Genomic DNA, 22,416 nt, shown 5'->3' on the forward strand with positions numbered 1-22,416 from the left:
CCTTCCATAGAAAAAGACCGTTTTTTCTTACTGGTGACCACTCTAGTACATACTGCTGTTTCCTTGTAATGTTTTGATAAAGGGTATTTTAGCCCTGGGAAGGCTCATTTACTGGAGCAGAAATACCACTAAGGCATCACCTTGGGTAATGGTCATAGCAATATAGGTCAGTGGGTGAAGCAAGAATACTCGTGGATAATTTAACTCCCTATATGGGCATGCTTTGGCCAGGGAGTGCAAGAGTACTTTAAATAAGGAGAGCCCATTGACTCCGAGGTAGTCTTCTGCACGGATAAGCAGAAGATTGACACGCCAGGGTCAAAGCACAATCTTTTGCTCCTTGAATTGGCATCATTTAAGAGAGAGAGAATGCAAAGGGAAAGCACCATTCTAGCTTGCCTGACAGTAACTTATCTAAGAACTCAGCTGGGAGAATATCTCAGGGTAAATACTTTTTTAATGTATTTGCCTCTCTTTCCATTTGAAAATTGTCTATAAACATGTTTTTGCAAGTCTGTTTGTCATTCAGAATGATTTACAGTGAGTGAAACTCAAGTTTAGGCCCATTCACAGGCAGCTTATTGCAGGTTTTCAAAAAAGAAAATCAGTCCGATCCAATTTAACACAGAGATCACATGGCATGTCTTCTTGCCTCAATTGGATAATTCTTTGATTCAGTTTTTTGATGTGAATATCAATTATTCATTTGAATTTTAACATTTCAGTACTACTTGATGCTATTATAGTAGTATATGCTGTTTCGGCAAATATTTCTATACAGATATTGCTTGTCAGAATATTTATGGCATGAAAATTAAAACCAAGGAAATGCAGAGTTCCTTTTAAAATACAGATGAATATTCATAAAAGCACTACAGTGTTTGCCTCTCTCTGATGTTCAGTGTTGTTCGTTCATCCAAAGTTGGAAGGATATAAGCTGAGACATGATACTTCAAGAGAGCAGTTAAATGAGGAACAGGGGAGATTAAGTTAAAAGTTATAAGATGATTGTAAAACTCCTGGACATTTTGGGGCCGCGCAGCCTTTATCAAAGATGAGGGAAAATTCTACTGGGTGTAATGCAGGCACGATGTTGAAAACTAGCTCAGAAAACAGGACTTTCAAATCCAAATTGCTGCAAGAGCCCTGATCCAACAGTACCTTGCAAACAGGAGTACATAGAGCATGCTGAGATAACAGAAATTTTAATGAGCTTAATTTTTCATCAACTTTGAGGGCCCACTTCCAAGGTGACAACATGGAGAACTCTACATTGGAGTCTGATACAACAATGCTTTATGGGGAAAAATCTGGGGGAGGAAAAGGTATGTCCAAATCTCTCAGTAGGCTGCTTTCACAAGAGCTGACTAAGTTGACCAACCAGGAGCACACCTCTAAAGGCAAAGCTACTCGAAAATGGATTGACTTCAATGTCTTGAAGTATTTGTTGTTTTTTTTTTTTCTTGTTGTTGCTTTTTGTTTTGTCCTGCTTTGTCTTCTTTTGCCTAGGATAAAGAGTTTGGGGCAGTCTCCCAGATGCAAAGGAATTAAGTGCATCCTACAGAAGACAAAAGGTTTGACAAAGTCAAATGCAATAAGGTTTTGCCAGTGGTTGCACTCTGGAGCTGTTGGCATTTTGAGCCCCGAGTGGTAAAGGTGAAATAGCTGTGTAATTATACACTTGGTTAAACCTCTTTGAAACCAGCAGCTGGGGGAATGTCTAATCACAGTTCCCCACTTCAATATAGTTGCAAAAAAAACACAAGTGAGTGGCTCTGATTTCTCTTAAACATAAGGGAGTTGATACCACAGCAGCTTCACCTCCACAGTCCAAAGATGGACTATGGGCACCTGGGCACAGAGCTGCCTCGCCACTTCTTGTTCTGCTGGAAATTTTCTCTGTCTGCAGGAAAAACTGCTGCAAAGACAGAGATGCTGAAAAAAAGGGAGGAGGCAAACAACAGACAAAGAAGAAAGCATCAGGGATAGGACAGGTAGAATGGCTCCAGAGAAAAAGCCCGGAGAGCTTTTGGGTTGGGTGCTAGTTCAAAGAGATTCTTTGCTGACTGCTCTGTGCCTTTTTTTTTTTTAATTTATTTTTTTTGTAGTTGTTGTTTGACTCCTGCTGTAATCAGGGAAAGTAAATTAGAATGCATAACAGATACCATACCTAGTTTCAGCATGAATTTTACTTCCTACCAGACAGCACTTCAGTTAACTGTTCAGATCAGCATGCAAGTTAACCTCTTTGGAAAATGAAGGAAATGCAACTACTGCCCTTCACAGAAGAGAGCCATAAGAAGCCATTAATCTCCCTTATGTAACCAGGCAGGTGATATGAAAATTTCCAGATGGCATGTTTGGACCCCATTCTGCCCTGTATTTAGGATGAAGCTGCCCCAGGCCTCTGCTTCACTCAGTGTTTCATCAGCTGACATTTTGAAAACTGCTTTTTCACCACACTGAGTTAAATTTGCAATAAACCAGTCATTCTTCAGGAGATCAAACATATTAAAAATAAAAATAAGGGTCTCCTGAGATCCAAAAATGTAGGCATTAATTTGAACCTATGGACTTGGACCCATATCTCTTCTCTTTTTTTTTCCTAAAAGATTAAAGAGCGTGCACCTTACCTTCTAGTCTCTATTTAAGTCTGAGGGGTGCAGGGAAGGCTACCCCTTCATCTTGTCTTTTCACACAACAAACACTGGATGAAGTTCATACTGCAAACGTTGGCAGTAGAATCTCTCGCTCACCAGCAAAAAGAGATTAAAAGTGTCTCTTGGCACATCCCATCAGGGGACTTCTTTTATCCCTTGAATCAACAGAAGTTTTGGATCAACAAAAAGAACTGAAGCAGGTGTGTCTTTTACCTCATGCCAATCTATCCTTCTCTCCATCTTCAGAAAACTGTTCTTAGCTCTCTCAAGGATACTCAGCACTTGGGTAACCATTTGTTTCTGCTTTATCTTGACAGTACAAACCAGAATAACAATAACCGTAGGATGCAGAAGGACTCAAAATCACCTATGCTTTTATTATCATTGTCATCATACACATGATATATTGTATTGAAAAATCCACATGCTATGTCATGTTATCAGATAAGAAGCAGTACTCCTCTTCAAGGTTACATTTAGCATCTCTTAATTGCAGCTTTTAATCAGAAATTGCTGGCTGTCCAGAAAGAAGTACCTCCTAGGTGGATATTCTCTTATCTTTACAAAAGGTCTTTCTTGAGCCATAGTTTCACACACAGTCTAAGACTTAACCTTCTGTCCTTTCCCCCAGTCACTCATTTACACTTGTTACACTTTCAAGCCTATGTTGACAGGGCTGTTCCAGGAGGGTTGCACTGAACTAGATAGGGCAACTAGGGAGCACACGACAGGGAGCTGCGTTTTTCACTGGCGGCGCTAACTGCTCAAATTGTACATGGGCTTATGGTTACAGGACATATTTTCTTGGGCTGACATGAAGACAAAATTGTAGCTTGTTCCTGCCATGCTCTAGTCTTATCTGATAAGAATAAACACTGCTCCAAAGTCACAATGTGCTTCCACATTCACGCTACCTTGTTGAAAGACAGGATATGGGATCTGTCCTGCTACAGAGTGGGAGCAGTTCTTGTTTTGCCTTTTTTTTTTTTTTTTTAATATTGTGGAGCAGAGCAGCAATTTCCTGCCCTGCTTTCCCAGCAGAGATGCTTTTGAAGCAGCAAAGAGCCGCTGTTCTCCCAGATTTATGCTCTCCCCTTTTTTTGTGTTTCCCTTTCACTTATGTATTTTTCTTCCTATTCCCTAACCTGCCATAACCTCCTTCCACACTTCTGCAATCACTTAAGAGAGCGATCTCCCTCCCACTCTTTCCCCCTGCCTACCTCACCAACCTGTTGCTGGCATCTCAAATCCTCAAGCACTAAAAGAGGAGAGGCTTCTTTTCTCAGCTAAATTAACACCAATCTGCTCTTGTTAGCTTGCCGTTCTCCTGAGAGCAGCCATACAACCTCTTCATTTCATTTCCTCTTCTCTTGCTGCTTAAGAAGTAGCACATTCTCACACCAGAGACACTTGCGTGAATCAATTTGCAGTGACCAGCTTAAATCTCTCCTGGGCCACTCTAGCTTCTTTCATTTGGAGCTGTACAGTGAAGAAATAGCTGCCCTGTGATGGCTGTAAAGGAAGCCTGACAAGGGAAGCCGGTGAAGTGCTCATGTTGGCACACCATGCTTGCTCCTCAAGTCAACTCCCATAGCTTCAGTAAGGGCATCATCAGGTCTGCTAAGCATGTCTAAAATATTAGCCTTTTTTATGATCCTTCCAGTTTTCTTGGTACACACTGGACACTTGGGCATTTGTGTAGAAAAGCAGTCTGATTTCTTCCCTCAGGATCAGTTTCATGCCAGTAATCCTTGCCAAACTTGACACAAGCCACGGGTGAAATCCTGGCCCAGATCAAGTCAATAGCGAAGCTCCCATGAGAGCCAGAGTCCAGACCATACTGTCAGCTTTTTCCACAAGAACTAGCCTTCTCAAGCCTGCTTGTCTGAGGGGCTCTCTGTCGAAAGAGGTATTCCTTCCTCGTGGAGGAGAAAGGGCTAGAAGGCAGGAAAAACAAGCCCAGTGTGGAGAGGAACTTAAATGTGATGTTAGGGCTTTTAAAGATGGTCTGTCTTTCTCTTTGAAAGGTGTGTTATAAACGTAGCTTCCAGGTGCAAAGCTCCCCCAGGTATCCTCATTACCCCTAGAATGACAAGACGCACTGTAAGAAGCAACACATACATTTTCTCCCTCTGCCTTTTCTCCAGTGAGTATTTATTGGAGAGGAAATAACCTTAAACAAACTCAGAAACTCAGACTGTTCTGAAAGTCACGCCTGGAGGGGAGGAGCTATCTAACATCCTGGGTGATTATTTTTTTTTTTAAAAAAAGCATGGGTTTGTTTTTCTTCTTTCACTGTAGCCTTTGTGGATAAACCGGCTCCTGACCGACCTCACTGTTGAGCCGCTGCACCAGCAGCTACCCAATTACTCACTAAATGTCTGTGAATCATTTAGTGCGTTAGAGATGATTTGCAGTAGGTTGTGGACTCCTAGTTAGTATGTCTTGCTGGAGAAATTAAAGTTTTCGTTGCCATAGTTTTGCCGGCTCTTTTTCATCATAGTGTTTTGTCATTTCACTACACCCCAAAGATGCAAGTGAAATACAAAATAACATTTTCTAAGATTTTAGTATCTTCCTGGCTCTGAAATATCCTGAGGGCAGGGGGAGGGGAACCTCAATACAGTTGTGATAGGATTTGCAGGAGAGAAAGGAAAACTATGAAGGTTTTAAAAAAAAAACAAAAAAATCAACACTGTTAGTAACGTTGATTTCTTTTATTTGCAGTTTCGGGTGAGCTGAAGACACTGTTTGTCCTATAGCTGGACAATCCTCTAAATTCCCAGTGAAGTTAATTGGAAGCCTGAGATTTTCATGCCCGATCTTCACTCTCCAGTAGGAATAAATAGCAGTAGCTATTTCCTTGGTTTTTTTCTAGGCTATGCAGTCATATACAAAAAGCTTACACACTCCACGCATGCAGTAATTTAAACTTTTGGGGCTGCTGGTTTTGTTTGAAGGCACATATTGCCACTAACTGTAATCAGAAATATACCTGCTATCAAAGGCACAATATTTCCCTCCCTGTCCAGCAGATTGGTTTACTTCAAGAAAACTACATACACAAGCAAATCTCCCAGACACGTCAGACTTCTAACAGAGCTATGAATTCTCCTAACAGTCAGAGGTAGAACATTAATAAGCACTACCATAAAACAAATCTAAAAACTGCAGAATAATAATAAAAAAAAGATATTTATAGAGGCAATGCAGGAAATGCAGTAGTAAAAAAGCCTCCCTTCGGATCATCAATTCATAAGTTCTGTGATCCTGAATAACGGGCATGCTTCCAAACAATAAAATAAAACACATCATCTATTCAAAATCGCTAACTTTCCTCTTGCGTTCCTTAAAGGTGAATTGCAGCAAATGTATACATTTTACTGTGTTGTAACTTGTGTGCCTTTTATTGCCACAGGAAGTGAATTTCACAGTGTTTATTGGAAATCATTATCTTCCTGCGCTTTTTAAAATTTAATTTAAAATTTGTCACAGCAGCAGCAAAGCTACTGCAGTCTAATACTGGCAATAGAGTGATACTCTCTGAAAGAATTCCATAGGAAGATCTGCCATGATTTGCCAATAACAGCATCTGCAATGACATTTGCTTATCAAAAATCAGTAGAGCTTCCAAAATAAAATAAAGAAATATTTGTATCTGAAAAGGACTCATGGACAGGAATCATGACCGATAACAGAAGAGCATTAACTGATCTAAGCAGCAGCATCAAAAAAAATGAAGCCTTCATGGAAGCAAAATACTCTGCCCTATTTCCAGTCCTCATTGGCTAATTCATTCTTTAATTCTTTCTAATAATTTCATTTGGGACTCTGAGAGCAGATGTAACCACTTGCTCAATTACAGAGTGTTTCACACCTGCTCTACCCAGAATTAAGAGGCAAGCAGGTGAAAATCAAGCTTCTGCCTATGCTAATCAAGGCATTTTTTTCAACAGAACAAGCATTTTTTTATTGTTCAGAAACATTCCTGCAGGCAAAACTCTGTCACTGCATTAAGTTACATGCATGTAGCTTAACATGGGGAAATCAAGCCCTTACTGTAAGAACTGTGCCAAACACCTAAGGGTCATAATTGTGAAGTATTTATAAGCTCAGGATATGACTGATAAATGAAAACTAGCAATCAAAGAGGGATGTAGTTAAATGCACATGAAACATGAATGTCTGCATTTGTGAGTAACACACACATGTGTTTATCTGTTCCACTGTAGGTGGATAGGCAAATACCAAGTGTTACTACTCGACCATCATTAACCAACTGATTTTCAATAGGTGCTGTGGTAGAAATTATTAAGTTGAATATTGTTTTCATTCCAGCCTGAGGACTGATGAGGTTTTTCTTTCCTGACTTCTCTCACAGGATCTCATGCTGATTTGAGTAAATGGACTATCACCATGAGTTTCATGAAGTCCCTAGTATCTTTTCAGGAACTTTCTGACAAGTGGTATTCTATGATTTGCTTCTTTTGATGTTATGAGATCTGCCTCTTGCTGTCCATGTCTGTTTACGGGTTAAGTTCACCCAGTAATTGATTATTACTTCATACAGGCTTACTGAAAAGTGCTGGATTCAGACACTATTGTATGTGCAGTGCCTTCAGATCAGGGTTTAGGGTCGTGGACCTCTGACATAACTGCAAATAATGTTAAGGAAAAGCCAAAAAGTAATACTATTAAACACAGGGAATCTTCAAAAACAGCAACATATGGTACATATGCAACTACTAAGTACCTACCAAGAAATCCTTGGTCTATCTCCATAAATCCTTAATCCAGAGATACCCCCAAAACAGAACCCCTACATAACCTTTTAATAACAACCACACACTAATAGAGCGGGCTCCACAGTCTCTAAGCCATTTTAAGCCTTCTTCGGTGTTTGCTCCTAAACTAGCAGGAGCAGCAAGATGCAGTGCCAAAACAACTGTTGAGTCTCTTAAAATCTTTAAGTGCTAATAGCATCACAACTAAGAAATTCTAGCATTCAGTCTCAGATCCGGGCAGACAAGACTTAATGTGATCAAATGTAGATAGCTAAATTCTATGTTCCTGTCAAATGTATAAGGATCCCCACCTAAGACCATCTGCAAGAATGTGTTAAAGAGAAGGCAGATCCGCCAAGATTTTGTAGTTCACATGTTAAGGAAGTAGACAAGGATTAGGCAACTAACAGAGGAAATGAAAGTCTATTTTTCATTTGATGTTTTATAAACTATTCCGTAAAAACCTGTAAGAATGTCAAACACAGAAAACCCTTCTTCTGGCATTTCCTTGCTGTTGCTCTTGTGAGGAATCCAGCTCAGCAGGGACTTAACCCTGACACATTTAGATCCCCCAAGTACCGGTTCCCTCTGCTACCACAAAAAAGGAGCACAGCTAGCTAATGGTGGTAGAAAGTATTGTAATTTTTCAAATATTGGGCCACAAGGAGGAACAGATCATAATAATCTCCCCCAGTTCCTAACTAGTACAGCAAAAGCGTGAATGCCTGTGTGAGCTTCGTGCAGTTTATTTCTTCGGGGCTCCAGCAGCTGTTTCCTTCATTTGGTTTATTTTATGTTAACACTACAATTTTGTGAACAAGTGCTCAGGTGTAAAGATAAAAGGGATAGCACAGGCCCTTGTTTTTGACACTGAAAGTGGTGAGAATCAGCAACAGAGGCTGCAGACTCAAACAAGTATCAGATATATTTCACCACAGAAAGATACTGGCTTTCCTTTAGTTGTGGGTGATGGCGAATCCTACAGGTAGGTGTCCCAAGAATTTCACTAAAAACTTAGAGTGCCTAAAACTCTACAAAGAGGTGTATTTGGGTAGGGGTTTTGCTTATTGTGGGAAGGCTATAGAGGTAGTACACAAAGGTATTTTGCAGATGGGTTCAAAGTAGCAAAGTGATTTCACTGCTTGAATGTTTCAGTCTTTGTACGTCTTAACTTCCCTTAGGAAAAAAATCTGTTTTTTTCAGACAAAACCTAGAACTTTTTCAATAAATATTAAAAAATAAAACAATTAATTTCTTAAAATTACACTTTCACTTCTAGAAATGACATGGTCTGAAACCTGTCCCATCCTGTAAGGGATGTAGACTGGCTTCTAGTCATAATTCCATAGAGAAGCATACAGAGAGAGCACGGAGACATTTTCAGAGGCAAAGATGATTGCAGGGATTCCAGCCTGCCAAATTAGGTGGGAAATTATGTTTCTGCTACAGCTGCCAGTGTTTTTTTCATTCCATTCCTGACAGTGAACCCAAAAAGTGACATGACTGATCTCCATGGCTTGTGAAAATGCAGGTACTTTTGGTATGAGTCACCTGAATTGATGGCTCAAGCACTCCCAGCTGCTCAACTCTTTAGTATGCCATTAGGCAGCTTATTACCCCAGCAGGCCCACCTGGAGAGCCTGCCCACAGGTGTTTCTGCAGCCTGCTCCCGAGGTCTCCTGTCAAATGGGATGGCATGGGGACGCATCGGTCTTCCAGTTCCCCTGGAGACCCCTGTCTTAAAAGTGGGGTGGACTCAGCCAATAATTCACATTCAGGGAAATGGAGGGAATGCAGCAAAAATGCTTGTTTTCTTGTTTTAATGAAAGAACCCTGAAAGTTTGCCAGTTTGAGCCTAACAATGTTGCTGCCTAGTCTCGTGCATCTGTTGGCTAACTAAACATCATGCCCCAAATGGGAAATGAGATTGACAAACCAGTCCTCTACCTAGGGTTACTTTGTAAATTTCCCAGAGGGTGGCTGTGGGTCTTAGAGCCTATTTGCATCGTGTTTATTTTGGGCTGTGAGAAGAATGGGGCTTGGAATTTGTAGTTTGAGTCTAGGGATCTGTCAGATGCCAAAGAAGATAATTGGACCACCAAAACAGTGCTGGAAAAAATATAAATATCAGGTACTAACTAGAACCTCAGCCGGAGCAGCAAAACAATAGAGTAAAAAAAAAGTTACCAAATCCTCTTACATTTTTGTCATCCTGTCCCCCCCCCCCCCAAAAAAAAAAAAAACAAACCAAAAAAACCCCAAACAAACAAACATGAAGAATCCATTTCAAAGGTCATCTGCCATGGAAATCAGATGGCAAACCTCTGAGGGTTGGCTTGGTAGGCTACTGGGGCTATGGTGATCATTAATTATCTACATTTGAAGCTTAGTAGAGTAAGACTGCACTGACATAAGCATGATGACATGCAGCAGCTAACCTTTTTCAGTGCTTGGCTCTTGAATCATTTTCTCCATGCTTTGCAATGTTTTGATTCCATTTTGGCTTTGGTCTTAGTCACTTCTATGTATACATAAATATTGCTGTTGAGCTTTAAGGAGTTTTACTGAATTATGCAATATTTTTAACCATGTTATCAAATTCCTTCCCAAATGTTTACATGGTGTTATCCTCTCCTTTGAGTGGTTATGCTGTGGAAAGTTTGCTCAGAGCTTTAAAATAAATTTCTAACACAACATAGTCTACAGTGTTTAATCTATAGTTTTTGTAGCTATGTGTTGATCTCTCCTTAACATGAAAAACCTTCTAACAGAGAACTACAGTTTTAGTCTAGGTTAGCATTACGAGGAGAAGTACGATAAAATGGGGTAACGTAGCAGCTGTTTACCTAAAGCAATTCCACAACTCAGCTAAAAATATTAGCTTCAATTATATTAAAGCTGTGCCATGAACTAGCTTTTATGTCAGTCAGTTGTAAATACTATAACAGATTTTTCTGTGAGCTTAGCAGTCTAAATATCCTAGAAAAAAAAGGAGAAGGTGGTGTAGTTTACTTTCACATAATTGTGATTAACTCATTTGTAGTCTTGTATCTAATAAAATAACTTAAAGGAGATATCCCAATAAATAACATTGTCTCCCTGTTCTGCTGGAAAAGGATCAACATATACCTACAGATATATATAGGTACATATGCAGGACTGATTTCTGTAGAAACTCTTCCTGTATAGACTGTTACAGAACCTGACTGAGTAGCCCTGTATAAAATGAAGAATTTGATGTTACTTACTTGTCCTTCAGAGCATTGGATAAATGTATTAAACTGGACTTCAGCATCCCCCTTAATAGTATTCCTGTTGCTAGGAAACAGTTATCAGGACCCCATAAGCCTTGTCTTTGGGACTGCTTTCATACTTTACCCAGGGCCCCTGCTCTGACATCCTTGAAATTGTGTTTCCATTTTTCATTGTCTTTCCTGCTATTTTTCTCCATTTGTTTTTGCTTACAAAATCCAATTTTGCAAATGAGCAGATACATGTCATGTAACTAACCAGCTGTGTAAAATGGAGCTCTCCTTCAAAATGTATCCTCTTGGTATACACCAAAGGTATTCCTGGAGTAGCTTTTCAGCCTCACCATTTGTCCTGGGATAAGAGCTAGCGTGGATGGGACTACACATGGAAGATTGCCACATTCTAATTATTTACTGAAATATCTGTATTTCTGTGTAAAATACAATGCTTTTTTTCCCTTGACTGGTGAGATATTTATTGCACCACCCACTGCAATATTATGCATAATTGGAAGCCTCGTTGTTTTATTTGATGCTCTTTTAGATGATTTCACTCTGCATATGAGACTTACCATGGATTTACTAGAAGGAAAGGGCACTAGGTCCTCCTGCTTATCAAGCTTATAAATAGATTGCACAGTTTATCTTTCAAAAATCCTAGCAAAGCCAAATGATAATTATAGCTATATAATTATTAAAATGTGTTCCTAGCTGAGCTTGTTATCACCTCTCAAGAATCAATGAAGAAATAGATGCTGTGGATTTGATGACAGGGTCGTTTTAGTGGTTCTTGTTTTACAAAGCACAGTAAGAAGGTGGTGAAAAGGTCACAAAAGGTGGCAAAAAGGGTGAATTCAGCATTCTGCTATAGAAGGCGCTCTTTAGTGTCCTCCAAGGATGTTTCTAAAAAGCTAGTCTGAGATATAAAAAAGCCCAAAGCTTCTAGACTTACCCTATTTAACCTTTTACATATCCCTGATTCAACACAATCTCCAGATATACATTGCCAGGACACTTTTCCCTCAGCGTATCAAACTTCTGACCTTGCAGTTGTTGTAAGTCAATCACAACAACACGTCCTGCTGTACCATGTTATAAATAAAGGTAACTTGCTCATCGAATGCCAAAGAGCTACCAGGACTATACAGCCTGATCCTGCAGTTCTCAAACAGGCAAGACTGCCACTGAGCTAAGACTTTATTTATACAACTGATGGCCTCAGCTCCCTTTTATTCATAGTGGTATAAATCAGGATTCACCCAAATTAAATCATGGATTTAGACAGAAAATCGAGTGTGAGCGGAGAGCCAAAGGACAAATTCCTGTATGCAGTAATCCTTCGGACTTCAGTGCAATCCCTGCAATCTTACTCAACAGAGAGCTGGTGCCCCCAGCTACCTGAAACCACTGGGAACCTTGTCTCTGTGGGAACTGTAACTTCAACGCTACTGAAAATAATTCCTGAATAATTTTTGGTGCTCATTTCTTACACTGCCCTCTTATGGAGTTGGGTTGCTTTAGCCAGGCTGTAAGCTCTTCTGCTCCTTGCACACTGTGGTGTATCGCAAAGGCTCTCCTTTATCCTGTCACTTTGCTTTTCCAGATGGAAATTCAGCTGCAAAAAAGGGAAGAAAAAAGTTGGAGTTGGAAACAGCTTGCTAACAGCAGTTGCTGCAGGAACTATCCCGTTGTCCTGAAAGGAGGATCCTTATTTTCCTTTCCCCATTTATGGGCCTCAGATTAACATTATTCAGTAGCTGAAATGCTTAATTTATATCACTACCAATTGGTATAAAGTCTGTGTTGCTGCCAATGCAGGCCACTCAGAATGCAGGATGTGAACCAACATACATGTCTGTAGATCACAGTTTGCCCAGAAAAGAGGCAACATTGTAAAATAAATCCAACCTACAGAGCACAGTCTTGTCATGCAAATCCCAGCGTTGGTGATAACTACTCCTCAGTGAATTCAGAAATTGTCCAGTGAATCTCTAGTGTCAAAAAACATAGGCATCGTCCTTGGATTTTGCATCCAAATCAAAGCACTCCCTGAAAGCCCTGACTTCAGAAAAATAAATTGTTCCAGTTTTAAGGCTGCCTTTGGGTGAGGTCTTTAATAAGACAATATATTTATAGGCCAAATCTAATACAGGTTTAGCCAACATCTTGGTTTACCATGGAAGAGCTGATCACAACGTCATCACTTGAATTTTCTTGGCTGTCATTCATTAAAATATGAGTACCAGCTCTTTCACTTTGGGCCCAGTGACAAGGCTAAATAGTGCAATAGTAAAAAAGTATAAGAGAGATGTTCTAGCTGTCCCCTACAGCTCCTCCATCCTAAATATATCTCTTCAGTGGTTTGGCTGGCTTTGTTTCCAGGAAGACTAGCAAAGGTTTAAGTATATATATCTGGCTAGCAAACTGAATGAGCAATAAATAAAACAGGGTTTCTCGGGAAAGGTTTGTTCTCACAACACAACACAGAGTACAGGACATAAGAAGTGGCTTTGCTGTCCCTGTGTCTCGTGTTAAAAAGATTTTTTGAAAAAGCATAATTCAGAATACGGTTCTTTTCTTGTTTGCATTATTCTCTTTTGAAATCTCAGTAAAACTCTTATTTCAACATACCTACAAAAACTTGGCAGTAGTTAGGTTTTGCTGTGCTAAGAACAACGTCTATCATCAGGCTGGTGGGTAAGGTCTTACTGCCTCCTTACGCTCCCCATCTCCATCTGCTGCATAATACACAGCATTTAAAGGTCTTGTGGTAGGGAGATGTCTCAGTATTGTAGGTTTGTGCCAGAGGTACCAGTCCAAGGATAAAACTCTTAGTTCTAAGTTCTAGAAATTATAATCATTTTCAAGGTTTCTCAACTGTGTCTGCAAAGTGGTATTTATGGCAGTGACAGACACCTACATACAAAGGGTCAAGGCACAACTCCCCCGGCGTGCTCTTGCCTTTCTCTTTGCCTGTGATTGCTTTGTGCATGGGCCTGGCTGCTCTGACAGCGAGGAGAGGAGGGAGAAGAAAGGGAGGAGATGCACAGGCAACCTCAAACTCCACTTCTTTCCCTCCATTGCCCAGGTTGCTGGGGGCCTCCCAGGCATCAGAAGGACGGGGTAAGGCAGGGCCAGACCTACCCCTATGCTCCAGCATAGCTGCCTCTCAGGAGCTACTGTGGGGAAGCACCCTGAACAAGGGCCAGAGGCATGGGGAAATATCCACCTCCACCCATTTTGCTGCCCTTCAGCATATTTGTGCCTCTAATAACATTTATATCCCAGTACCAAATTTGTAGTTCCTGTGTAAGCTGTGGTTAAAACTATACCTTTTTCTGCTCTAGAAGAACGGGACTAAACCACTGAGAAAGAAAGAAAGCTTGCTAAGGGATGTTGATCAGACACATGAGGGGTCTGGAACTGATTTGATTCTCTGCGGTATGTCAGGAATTTGGGATATCATCGCATTCATGGTGATGTGAGTTTTGTGTGTCAGGCTTTAATGAGCCCTTTAGACAGGAAAATTCAGATCTGCCAGAGGAGACATAAGCCTAGGCCATTTTCATAGTCATTGTGGACTAAAACTGGGGAGCGTGGCATGACTTGCTTGTATTCCAACCTCACCTCTCGCTGAGATTTGGTACTGTGAAGTTCCTCCACCCTACATTTCCTTCCCACTTTGCAGAGTGCCTCGAGCAGGGCTGACTCTGCTCCTCAGCCAAACTCAAAGGCATTTGTGTGTTGCTATCGGTATGGCAGGGCCGAAGGAGTCCTGCCTGTGGATTCGCACCTCCCATCACTTTTGCATGCTGGTTTTTTGGACACACTCTCCTGAGTAGCACAGCTTCTGCCAGGCACTCTGCCACAAATCCTCTCTCAAGAAAACGCAGGTGGAAACCAGCAATTAATTCTGCTCAGCAAAGCACTTGTTTAAGCAGCATGGCTGCTGGGTTGACCACCAGAGAGGAGGGCATTTTTTATGCTGTCCCCTGAGGCCAGAAAAGCCGCAAGTGATCTGTGATAGTCCTGAAGAAGGTATGTTGGAACAGCCAGCTGAAAAAGATGTTTTTCTTTCTGATGCCTTTCCTCTAAAGAGCATTCAGGTTAACAAGGAGAAGCTCATTCAGTTGTGGAAGCAGAGGTGGCCTCTGGAGTCCTGTGAGCTTCTTCCACCCAAATGAACTTGTTCAGCAAGGCATCTTCCCGAGCCTGAAACTCATTCCTTTAAACTTTCACACTTTGTGGGCCAGTAATTAAAGACGTTGAAGGGAGAGGTTGGGGGAGGGCACAGTTGCTTTGTTTTGCTCCCTTGTTTGTTTGTTTGGAGTTCATCCATTGGAAGTGTGATTCCTCTGACGTTTAAAAGAAACCAGACTATAAAATATCTTATTGGTTTTGTCTTGGCTTTCTTAGTTGCAGAACATATTACTCAGCAGGAGAAAAGGAAGCCACGGCTTTCATCTTGGCATCTAGCTACTGGCACTTATGCTTATGTAATCAGCCTTTTGGAGAGACTATTGCATTTTAACCATTTTCCCGATTGCTCAATTATCAATCTGTCATTTCATCTAAATTTCAAGGGGGCTTGACCAGTCCTGTTTTTGCCACAGATTCAAAGCTGATTACCTCTTCGGGATCCTCATGAACTCCATCTCTGAACCTAGTATTTTCCTGGAGGATGGTCTTGTTTTCTTTTTCTTGGAGGCCCTTTGTCTGCGGTTATTACTTTGGCTGTCTTAATAAGTAAGAGCCATCTGGAGGCATGGTTGACCGAGTTTGCACCTGCGACTACATCTGCACTGTCTGGCCACGTCAGGTGGATGTTCACTTAAAAGATCCATCTCAGTGTGAGAAAAAGGAAAAGAAAAGGTAGGGAGGGTGTAAAACTGTTATTCCTGCCTCACTGAACAGCAGGTGCACCAGATGGCTCACAAAGTAATTAGGGTGAAGAAACAGTGTCAAGACTTCGTGCGGTGTGGTCTGTAAATGATCATCAAATCATATTTTTTTATCAAAGATGGAGTTTTCTCTCTCTCCACACTGGCAAATCGATACACATTTGAAACAGCGCATGTGATCTGCTTCCTTACGTGCAGGTGCCTGGAATGCAGACAGAGAAACCTGGTCAAGAGACCATTCTTGTTAAGCAGCCATCTGTCCTAACAGACTGTCCCAAAGCATTCCTAGCCTGTTGAGTAGTTATGCTTCACTTTATTTGAAGACCATCTTTCCTGAAAATTTTTTTCAGCTCCTTAAGCGGTCACCTAGAAGAAATTTTGCTGTGCAGTATGTAAGGTAAACAGCACAAAGCTTCCTGGCAGAGTTATGCTTTGGCAGAATAAGAGGACCTTGCACTGGTTTCATCTACAGACCTAATTATTTCTAAAGCTTCTTGTTTCCTCCCTTTTCTTCGCTTTTTGCTGTGTTAGCTCCCTTAGACACAGGGAGATACTGGCTCCTGCTTGATCCTGCTGGACAGATCTACTAGGTTATGATTAGTATATTGGATATCTATTAGCATATGATAATGTACTATCCCCAAGTCTAAGCCTAGGGTGCTTCGGTAGAGGACCTCTGCATCCCTGTGCACTCTACCATTTTGAAAATGACTGCTCCTGCACAGCTGTCTGCTGCCCTTCTTTTCACCTACCCTCCCTCTAACTCATCTGAAATAACCACTCTAACTACCAGTTGTTCTCTCCTATTTTTGTGCCTTTGTACCCCATTTCAAATCCTGCATCATGCCCAGGGAGCTCTGTGTTTTTCTGGCACCCATGGGAGCGACATCGACAGAGACCACAACCATTGGTGAACAGTTTAATAACAGGCCTGAGGCTTTAAATACTTTTACAAGGGTATTTCTGTTTATGTTCTGAAACACATCTCCTTGTCACACACATCATTTCATCAAATAACTACAGTAAAGCAATACTGCATGAAAAAGGAGAAGCCTAAAACCGAGCTTTCAGCTGGCTTCTCAGATAATCACAGAGTAGTGGCGGGGCAGCTGTACAAGGTTTAGATACTCCAGGATAAATTCTGTAGAAAAACACATGTAGAAAGAAGTTTTAACCATGTGTATAACACTAGCCTAGGACTTGAAATCTAAGAAAGGCAGTCTGTTGTCCTGCTGGTATTTACTACAAACTGAATAATTTTTGATTTGACTGTCAGCATGTTTGGGTTTTTTTTCCAAATGATATTCTGCTACGGTGAGCTTACAGCTTAAAATAGATAGAAAATTTACCTTTCTAAATCTGTGATTTTTTTTTTTTTTTTGAAAGCCAGTCTGTAGCTGAACACTCTCTACTCAAGGATGTTATGGCTGAGTTAAAGTGATACAGAGTCATGGTAGCACACACATGCCATATGCGGAAGAAGAAACCTCACATGGGTTGCAGTGCAGGGGACTGTAGTGGACTGCTGTAGTGTAGGCTTGTAGTCTCGAAGTACAGTGTGAAGCATGTGATGCTGAACCCAAGAAAGATTTCCAGAGGCCACAGTTGCATTTGCAGCGTTTAGGTATATATACATCTGAAACAATGACCTTTTATTTTTTATTTTTTTAAACCCACTCAGAAGCTAGCCAGCAGTATCTAAACTTGCTGGGTTTTTTTGGCCAGAAAGTTTGGCCCAGCTCTTACTCATTTTCCACTGAGACCCCAAAGCTAATCAGGGGACAGACAAATTCTTCTGAGAGACCAGTGGGGCTGGTCTCTCTGTGGGGCTGGACAGAGCCCCACAGAAATCATAAGTCCTCCTGCTTTCTTTTGAAATGTTGCTCTCTATCGCCTCTCCTCTCCCTCTCCTCTTGCCCCAGGCTTGGCAGGCCTCTGAGCCTGATTCTTGAGCACATGCTATTAAAGAAAATGTGCATGGTGGGAACATCTACTTGTGCCTTCTCAGGAAGAAAGCAGTCCCCTACCTGAGGTACCTGGCTCTGGGTCCCCACCACATGGAGGGGCCTTCATTCCTGTGGTGGGTTGACCCTGGCTGGATGCCAGGTGCCCACCAAAGCCACTCTATCACTGCCCTCCTCAGCTGGGCAGGGGACAGAAAATAGAATGAAAGGCTCATGGATTGAGATAAGGGCAGGGAGAGCTCACTCACCAATTACTGTCACAAGCAAAACAGACTCACCTTAGGGAAATTAATTTAATTTATTGCCAATCAAATCAGAGTAGGAAAATAAGAAAAAAACAGATCTTAAAAAGACCTTCCCCCCCACCCCTCCCTTCTTCCCTGTCTCAACTTTAGTCACAATTTTCTCTGCTTCCTCCCCTCCAGCGGTGCAGGGGGATGGGGAATGGGGGTTGGGGTCAGTTCATCACACATTGTCTATGTTGCTCCTTCCTCCTCATGGGGAGGACTCCTCACACTCTTCCCCTGCTCCAGTGTGGGGTCCCTCCCACAGGGTGCAGTCCTTCAGGAACAGCCTGCTCCACCGTGGGTCCCCCACGGGGTCACAAGTCCTGCCAGCAAACCCGCTCCAGTTAGGGCTTCCCACAGGGTCACAGCCTCCTTCGGGCACATCCACCTGCTCCAGTGTGGGGTCCTCCATAGGTCTCTGCTCCAGTGCCTGGAGCACCTTCTCCCCCCCTTCTTCCCTGACCTTGGAGTCTGCAGGGTTGTTCCTCTCACAGGTTCTCACTCCTCTCTCCAGCTGCTGTTGCTGTTGTGCAGCAACTTTTTTTCCCCTTCTTAAATCTGTTATCCCAGAGGCACTACCGCTATCACTGATGGGCTCGGCCTTGGCCAGCAGCAGGTCTGTCTTGGAGCTGGCTGGCATGGGCTCTATCAGACACGGGGGAAGTTTCTAGCAGCTTCTCACAGAAGCCACCCCTGTAGCCTCCCTGCTACCAAAACCTTGCCATGCAAACCCAACACAGTTGCCTTGGATGGTTTGGCACACAGCCTGAAATTTAGTCTTTCTTGCTAATTAGCTGAAAGCAGGTACCTGCTCACGGTTTTCTGGACCAGCTTGATTTTAGCTTCTGCTCAGTGAACTGGGTGTTTTCTGTTTCGGGCAGAGCAGTGCCTAATTTGTGGACTTATAAGTCCTTTATTGCTTCTAGCCCTCGATTTAATATAGATTCAGCAGTTCAACTCTCTTAATTTCTGCACTCTGATCAAACCTAGATAATTATCTATCCCTGTAATTACAGTGGTGAGCAGTGTGTCAGTACCTTACAAGTGCACCCCTGGTTACTTATAGCCATATTTTTCTCCTCCACTTTAGTAAACAGGAGCCAAACTTCCCCACTGGTATCGCTAAAATCAGACCTAAACAAATGAAGCACCTTTTGTATATATGCTCCAACCATAACTGTTTCCAGAGCAGATAAGGTATTATGGACCACTTTGCAATACATGTGGAGTTTACACCATCAAATATGTCTTTACTGAAATGTGAAAAAAAAATATCTGTAAAAGACCTAAATCTTCATTTTCCTGTAAGAGGCAGTCAATGAGTTTTCCTCAGCTTTAGTCTGCATTTTTGCCTTTGTTTTTGTAATATCTTCATAGGTACCTGAAAATAGAGTTTATTTCCCTACTGCTTTTGATTACTCCTAGTTGGTAAACAATGAAGATTAATTGTTTTCTGATGTAGCAGAAGCAAACGTGATTCTTATTCACAAGTAACCTTGGCAGTGTCAGGAGGGGCACACACAGCCCTGGGAGCAATGTTCTTAGCCAACTGAACTTACAGAGCCACAAAGAAACGTCATGTTGTTGCTGTTTCTTAGGTAGATAAAACTATGGCAGAAAACTAATATACGGTCCAAGTCTCATATTCAAATTAATAAGTAATTAAGTTGAAATGCCTCTTTGTACTTATTTCCCTGTTTTTATAAAGCTCTTAAATTTTTATGGAACATTTGAGGATCTGCTTGTTTTCCTGTTGTATAATCTTAGCTTCCAAATCTTGCTGAAAAACCTGTGACAGGAACATAAAAGCAGTGGTGGGACTGTTCTTGGAGTAGGCCTGCACTGAAAAGAAGAACAGGAAGCAGCCCTGCCCCAACACAGCCCAGATCCCACTCCAGTTGCTAGAGATGAGTCTTTACTGGTGCAAGTAGTGTGCTGTGGTTTAGAACTTCTATCACTTCCACTGTAGTGGGAGTAGCAGGGCTCTGTATAGCAAAGTGTGGACATAGAAGCTGGGATGAAACCTAACTCAGGCATCATGCTGTGCCCCTTTGCAAAACACAAACATGCCCTTAGTGATGAGTGGGAGAGGGGGCATGTAAATCTTAAGGCAGACATCTTTTTTCACAGAAGTATGTAAGGAGTCAGAGTAATTTAACTGCTTGTAAAATGAAGCAAGGGGATATATTAGCACTGGTAGATGATGGAACACACAGAAATGTTATCATTCTGCAAATGTTTTCTGATAAATGTTTCCAAACAGAAAAAGAAAATAAATAGTAAAATTATACCATTAATCTGTTCATTTTGCTCTGTGGTAATGTTTCTTCAAATCAAATTATTCTATTATGACCTATTTAGTGTTTTGCATTATCTTTAAAAAAAATTGTCTGTTATTTTGGTACTTCTCCGGCCCCTAAAAATGTGTCTCAGCTCTTCAAACACTGATGTGGGAAAGTAACATTTATTTCTGTTTCACAAATAGGAAACTGAAGTATGGTGATCCTAAAAATCTTAGTTACTGGTGGGAGCGGTTCCAGTGAATTTCAGCACATAAGTTTTGTAATGGCAGAGACCAACACAGGGCCAAGATCAAACAAGAATGAGGACAGGATTGTGACTGAAGCTAGATAACCTCACACTGAGCTTGGACTATCCTTCCCTAGCTGCAGCAGGAGTTTTGCCCAAGTAAGAACTATAAAATCAGGACTCTATGCATGTTAAAATTTTAAATAAAATCCTTTACTGATAAAACATAAGTGTAAGAGTCAATTTGCAGTATTTAATAATGGAGTATTTACTTGTGGTCAGCTTGCGTTCAAACACCCTTTCAGTAACCTAATTCTGCATTGTGAGGATGCCATGCCAAACTATTGAGCTTGTTGTGAGCAAAGAGACAGCTGTGCTCAGTATAACTCTGTGCTGAAACCATTGTAGGACTAAGCCCTATGTGGCAGTTACACCATTTGAATTAAGAGACTCAGTAGAATATTTTTGCAGTTTTTCCAATTAAAAAAATAATTATGTAGTGTCTATTTGCATGGAATTCCAAATGTAAGCCTCAGGGTCAAATGGCTTAGAAAACTGAAACTCTCTGCTCCCTTTGTAGGAGAAAAGGAGATGAGACAGTTCTCGGCAGCTTCATTTACATAAATTACAAATATTGCTTACCAATAATTCCATATACTGAGTTCTGCTTTTCAGCTGGAATCCTTGTGCATAAATGACAAAGAAATGTTGTTCATGCACCCTGGCAGCATGCACCCCAGAACTGGTGAGTCACTCTTATCGACGGGTAGTGATTTTATGTTTGATAGTACAGTAGAAAGAGATCAGTTATTGGGTGCATGGTCATTTTATGGGCATGGATAGTGTTCGTAGGTTTGGTGCTCTTGACTGCTGCAGGTAAAGCTCATATAACCCGGTTAGCTTTGGGACTGAAGAGAACACATGGTTGAGATAGTTAGAAGGCCTCTTTGGAAAGAAAATACAAAACTAGATTTGAAATCACAGAACTGAGCCCAATTAGCTGCACATCAGGGTAGGTGCTGGTGAAGCGATTTTCCTTAAACTGATGCTGTATGGTAGAGGATCAATCAATCAATTTATAAGCACCTCGAGGGTAATAATAGTCTAGTGAATGTGAATTTGTCAAGGACAAATTGTATCAAACCAATCTAATTTCTTTCTTTGACAGGGTAAGTGAATAAGGGGGAAGCAGTAGATGTGATATATCTTGACTTCAGTAAAGCTCTTGAGTCTCCTACATAGCATTCTCATAAGCAAATTAAGGCATATGATTAAATCACTGCAGAGAAGGCTCACAGCTGGTTGAGAAAACAAAATCAAAGAGAAACGATCAACGTTTTGTTGTCAAACTGGGAGGACATTTAAAATGGGGTGTTTCTGAGCCCAGTCCTATTCAGTCCTTTGCTGATCAATGATCTGGATGATGAAATGATGAGGATGCTTTTAAATTTGGAATGAGTTCCGGAAACTGGAAAGATGTTTCAAAATCAGCTGGTGGAAATTTGATAAAGGCACACGCAATTGCTATAGAAGTGCTTTGCATACATAAAATGGGGAAAAAACAGTTAGGAAGCAGTAAAAGGCAGAAAAGGAGTTAGAAGTTAGGGAGACACAGACAGTGGTGACAGTGTGACCCTATGTTAAAAAAGATTCTTCTTATTCTCAGATATATTAATTTTCATTTATAAAGAGCAAGAGGCTCTAGGTGGCTCTAGCTTGAGCCACCCTGCTTGAGCAGGAGGGTTGGACAAGATGTCCTCCAGAGGTCCTTTCCAACCTCGGCCCTTCTGTATTTCTGTATAACACTAGCTATTCTTGAGACAAGTGATACCTCAGCTAGAGTGCAGTTTCATGCTTCAGACTATGGAAAAGATGTAAACAAATATTAAAGGGGCAAAAGGAAGATAAGATAAATGATAGAGGCTTGAAAAACTTGACATCTGAAATAGGCTGAAAATGAAGCAGGCCACCTTTGTATCATTCATTGTACTGGACAGCAAATGTCCTACAACTTCTTAGTGTCATTAAAGGAGATAACTA

Source organism: Phalacrocorax carbo, chromosome 2 (genome assembly GCF_963921805.1).
Source record: "Phalacrocorax carbo chromosome 2, bPhaCar2.1, whole genome shotgun sequence".
NCBI lineage: Eukaryota > Metazoa > Chordata > Aves > Suliformes > Phalacrocoracidae > Phalacrocorax > Phalacrocorax carbo.